Source organism: Dipodomys spectabilis, unplaced genomic scaffold (assembly GCF_019054845.1).
Source record: "Dipodomys spectabilis isolate Male_0828 unplaced genomic scaffold, ASM1905484v1 ptg000147l, whole genome shotgun sequence".
In the NCBI taxonomy this organism is placed as follows: Eukaryota; Metazoa; Chordata; class Mammalia; order Rodentia; family Heteromyidae; genus Dipodomys; species Dipodomys spectabilis.
In genome coordinates, this window is record NW_024870824.1 from 12,292,573 (window position 1) to 12,298,572 (window position 6,000).

Sequence of the window (6,000 nt, forward strand, 5' to 3'; positions counted from 1 at the left end):
TTCCTTGGAATCCAGAACTCCCACCAACTCTCAAGGTCAGTGATAATTCATGATTCCCCCCAAAAGAAATGTTCTTTTCATATAAATTAATAGTATTAATAATAATATATTGATATTTCTGTAGCATTCATTTTGTAAATAATGGGAACTCAGGAAATGGGAATAGTGAAATATATTTAGTAACTGGTTCAACTTATATCATTGAATTTGAATAGATACAATTCAAATGTTGTTAGCTATGTAAAAAAAAAATGACATCCAGCTATAAATGTTTCCAAACTCTTATGTAAGCTCTCATTTTGTGGGAATGTAGCTGCATGACTGTGCTGAACTAGTAAAATTTGATATGCATGATACCAAGTGTTTTCAATGCAAACATTTGCTTTTCATGACTGTAATTAATCCTAGCTGCTGAGCAGGCTGAGATCTGAGGATCATAGTTCAAAGCCAGCCCTGGGCAGGAAATTTTGTAATACCCTTTTCTCCAAATAATCAGAAAAAAATTACCTGGAAATGAATCTTCAGCTCAAGTGATAGAACACCAACCTTCAGTGAAAAAATAAAAAATAAACAAAACTTAAGGAACAGTGTCCAGGCCCTGATTTCAAACCTTATTATGGGTTCATTGGACTCTTATCAGAACTTGGAAGATGGAAGGGATGCCTTCAATCTCACAGATGTGAAAAAAGAGAGTAGAAGAAGTTGGGGAACATGAAGACAAGGTCATCATATTGTGATACCATGGAGACAGAGCTATAATTGATACCCTCTGACACTAGATCAGTTCACATGATTCTAAAATATCAATTGATTAACAGACCGACAGATGAGAGAGAGAGAGAGACAGAGAGAGAGAGAGAGAGAAACAGAGAGAGAGAGAGAGACCAGGATGTTGAAAACAGAAGATATTCTAGTTATGAATACATAAAGTCTCTCCTAGTGAGCTTCTAGGTCTGAAAGAAAATGTTGCAATGTGGCAAATTATCCTTTCATAAAACTTTTAAAGGGGCTTACTTTTATTTAATAAATAGATGAGACAAATAGCTAAGAAAAATCAGAATAGAAGAGGGTACAAGAGCCTAAGGATGACAGCATCATTAAAACAGAACCTCAGTACTGCAGTAATTATCTCTAGAGAAAGGAATTGGGTGCCTGAAAGATGATCAGGAAGAAGCAAGACTCCCAGTATGTTTACTTTCTACATTAAATGTATTATTTTTTTCTGAACTATGGTTGCAATTCAGGGAATTGTGCTTGCTTGGCTATCCAAGCTACAACTTACCATAATCGTCATCATCCTCATCCTCATCCTCATCACCATCATAATCATCATTGTTGTTGTTATTGAGATAAGGTTGGACTTGAACTATATTATTTCTGTTCTCAACCTCTCAAGTAGTAAGGATTATATATAGGATTGAGCCACCATCTCCCAACTCTACCTTAAATTCTATTCTGTATAGTAAGTATTCAAAATTTAAAACTGGATTGTGAAATCCCACTTACAGCTTATAACAAAGATCTGGGCAAATCTATCTCTGATAACTACTTACTGACTGATCAGAGATTTGAGCTGTTACACAAGATGGCAGAGAGTAGAGAAACAAACAGGCAATCTTAGGAGGCCTGTGGATGAAGTCATTTAACTATATTCAAGCAGCTAGAAGGGGTGATGGGAGAACTCATTGCCTGACAGCGGGGCCATAAACACCTCTGCTCTGCAGTACCTGTGAAAGCTCAAATGTCAACACTAGTTAATGTCTGGGGTTGCACTGCTCTCTGGAGAGCTTTTACTAAAGGGAGAAAGCAATGCATTAAAATGTAAATCCTGCTCTCCTGACTGCTTTGCATTTAGGGAACATCTTCTTTCCAAAGAACTCAAGTAAGTGATAAGCACTGTGTTTAACATAAAATACAGTACACATCTCACACAGTCCAAATGCAATGGAATTAAACTCGTGGGAGTTGTTCTAAAAAATCTCTCCTGGTAGCATGCATACACACTTGAAAGAAAATGAGGGAAGAACTAAATGGAGAAGAGCTGAGAATGGAAGTTGGCTGCTCACTTTGTCTCTAAATGTAAGTTTTCAACAATCCAAGGGAAAGGTTGGAATGGTACAGGGATCCATATTCTTTCTGTGTGTGTGTGTGTGTGTGTGTGTGTGTGTGAAAGAGAGAGAGAGGGAGAGGGAGAAGGAGAGAGAGAGACTGTGGCTTGAACTCAGGACTTGGGTGCTATCCTTTAGCTATTTTTACTCAAAGCTGATATGATATGATATATATAATAAATATATAATATATTATACTATATATAATATATAACTACCATTTGGTAGTTAATTTTGATAGTTAATTGGAGATAAGAGATGTATGAACTTTCCTGTTCATGCTGGCTTTAAACTTTGATCCTCAGATTTCAGCCTCTTGAGTAGTTAAGACCCAGCTGGCATTCATATGCTTAACTGGGAAAGCAAGAAAGGTATATTGTACTCCAGTGACAAACAGCTCCTTAAGCTTTCTCTAATATGCACCATGATACTCAGTGTCACTGAATACAAGATATTATATAGTTATGTAAATGCTCAACACATATTGATTGAGTTCTTACTAGATAAGTACCTACCAGGCTATCACCATGAAAACCCAAAACGGAAGCGGATTCTCACAGGAAGGAAGATGGGCAAACCAGTGAAGACATTCAGATGGAGATGAGGATGGGGGCTACACCAGAGAAAGACTCTCCAAACATCAAGGCCTGGGAGAGCAGGAAAGGTTCCTTGTGAAAGAGCTCTCTCAGCTGAAGTACAGAAGGATAAAGAGGAGCTCACAGATGAGCATCAGTGCACAGGGCTCCAGGACTGACAAACACAATGCATGAGGACCATGATGTAGGGAGACACGGCATTATGAAAGGATATCAACATCAACGGTAAAGCTGAATTTCCATTCATACAAGAGACTGTGAAAACGCCATGATTTGTTCTGTAATTATAATCGATTGCAAGAAGGCACACCCCAAAAACAGGCATCTTATCATTAAATTATCAATATCCCTTAATAAGCTACTGGGATATGATGAGATAAGAAGAATTGAGCCTGCAAATGCAGGTTAATTTTCCAACAGAGCAATTGCTCTGCCTTAGCCTCATGGGAACCTTAACAAAACTTTGACATTCTGTCATCACAATACTAGCAAGTAAAGCCCTAAAATTTGTCAAAGTAGGCACTGAGTTTGAGGAAATCAAAGTGGTCCAGCTAAAGGCCAGAGGTAATTAATACCGAAACGGAAGGTGATACAAGGGAATACATGTTAGTCATGAAAGGATTTATGCATAAAAAACATGTTTGGATGCATCCTTAGGGTACCAGGGAGTCGCTAGGACTATAGTTCACTGCTATCTATAATACTTGTCACTAAGCACCTACAATCCCCAGACACAAGAGTTCAGAACATGAGGCTGTAACACAGTTTTTAAGTGGAGATTATGGGGTGTTGTGAATCTCAGGTCCACAACTACTCTAAGATCCATAAAGCCTCCATTTCCCCCTCATGTGTTTCTAAAGCCCCCAGATGAGTTCAGACCTTTCAGATAGAATTAGAGATAGCAGTAAAACTATTCTGAAAATAAAAATCAGAGATTCAGGACAATCTCCTAGGGAAACATATTTTGACACAACCCACACCGAAAGAAAAAGCATGTTGCTTGCTGTCAGGCAATGGTTATCGTTTTTGTCCACCGTGGGACCAGAGGAAGAAGTTATTTCATTCATCATGTATCTAGGCAGAGGGAAAAGAATAAAGAACTTTACTTAACAAACTGCAGTGTCAAAATAGATTGCACCTTGCATTCCTTCAGTCTTTCTGTCCAGCTAGTGGAATCTACACTGGTTTTGACAATATCCTGCAAAATGCAAAATACATCATTTTGCTCTGATTGCTAATTATTCATTCACCCACCACTTCAGAAACACAGGAGGGGCCAAGGAAATCGGGGCAGAGAGAGAAAGAGAGAGAGAGAGAGAGGGAGGAAGGGAGAGAGAGGGGAGGAGGGAGAGAGAGAGAGAGAGAGCAAATGGCTCAGCTGAACTTTTGGAAGGGCCCTTAGAAAATCAAGAACTCAGATCTTGGTATGTATAATGAATAACAAGACACAGCAGGTTCAGAGCCATGTACAGCTATTTCTGTCATTTGCCAAAGTGATAAGAGAAGGAGAAACTGAGTCTCAGTGTGAGGAAGCCAAAGCATCAGGACTGACACTAATTAACTAAAAGATGATGGGTGGTGAGCTTATCAGGAGATAAACCTGAAAGACTCACACCTAATCACAAGTTCGACAAGAAATGTACTCACTACCTTGCTTATGTAACTGCAGCTCCTCTGTGTATCACCTTGACAATAATTTTTTTAAAAAACCAGTATAACAGAAACAACAGTTCAATTAATAAATTGGCTAAGGAATGACACAGTAAAATAAAACAACTCAATTAATAAATTGGCTAAAGATGTTCCTCCCCCACAGTATAACACCTGTTTTCATTGTATTTGATGTTGGTGCCCTGCATCTTATATATTCACTCTCTAATATGGGGAGGGAAAGGGAAAAAACAAAATACTTAAATAGGAATACAGGTTGACCCATTGTAACAATGAGATGTACAAGACACTATGTTGATAAGCGAACTTTACAATTTAGTCAGGGGGTGGGGGAGTGTAGTTATGGAAGTGGGAGGGAAGGGATGGTAAGGGGAAAAATGAAGGAGGAGATAACAATGCTTGATAGGAAATGTACTCATTACCTTGCTCATGTAACTGTAACCACTCTGTACAGTATTTTTACAATAAAAAATATTAAAAATAAATTGGCTAAAGAATAAAAGTGAGACTTCTAAGAAGTAAGAATGGCCAATAGACACGTGAAGAAATGCTCAACATCTCCAGCCATAAAAGAAATACAGATAAAAACAATACTGAGATTCTACCCTCACCCCAGTTAGAATGGCCATTATCAATTACGGATGATCACAAAGGGGTGAACTAATTCAGTAATGATACTCAGGGGAGAGGGATCCGGAGGGGAAACCTGGGAGAAAACAATGGAAGAGGTGACACTGCTCAAAAAGAAATGTGCTCAATACCTGACTTATGTAACTATAACTCCTCTGTACATCACTTTTTTAATAAAAATTAAAATTAAAAGAAAACATTACAATAAATGAAATAGAGAATGTAATGAACCAACTACTTCTCTACATGGCTAGAGTTCCATGGGAGTTTATTCTGGTTAACTACGTTTGTAATATGGGAGAAGGTCTCATGGTCATACAGCCATATATGTACAGAGTGTATTTGAAACAAATTCACTCCCGCTTCACCATATTCACACCATCTCTCCCTTCCTTCCTCTTTCATTTTTCAAATACCATTTGGTTGTCTTTATGGTGCTTCATTCACATATGCACATACAAGGTCCTTCGATCCCCTCTACCCCTCAGTACCTCTTTCCCTTTCCTGATCATGTATCAATTTGATTCCCATCTCCACAGTCCCCTTTTTCTGTTCTGATCCCATTAACATTACTATCATCACTGTTATCATCATCATCATCATCATCATCATCATCATTTTAGACCTATATTGTCTCACTATGAATGAGTGAGAACATATACTATTTGGCTTTTTGAATTTAGTAGCAAATGAAATATTTCCTTTTTCATTATGGCCAAGAAATGTTCCATAATATAAATAAAAACAAAGATATCTATGTTCCTGTGTATAGATATATGTCTCTGTATATATACATATAATATTTTCTTTATCCATTCATCACTTGAGAAGCATGTGTATTTTTAGCTGCTTTAGAGAGGAAATTATCCTTCCAAAGGTAACATTCTAGCTCATCCCTGAACTCAAGAAAAGACCTCTCATGGAAGACCTCAAAGACTGATTTCAGAATGCTGAGTATATTCAGAACACAACATGCTTGGAACCCACTAGGCAAG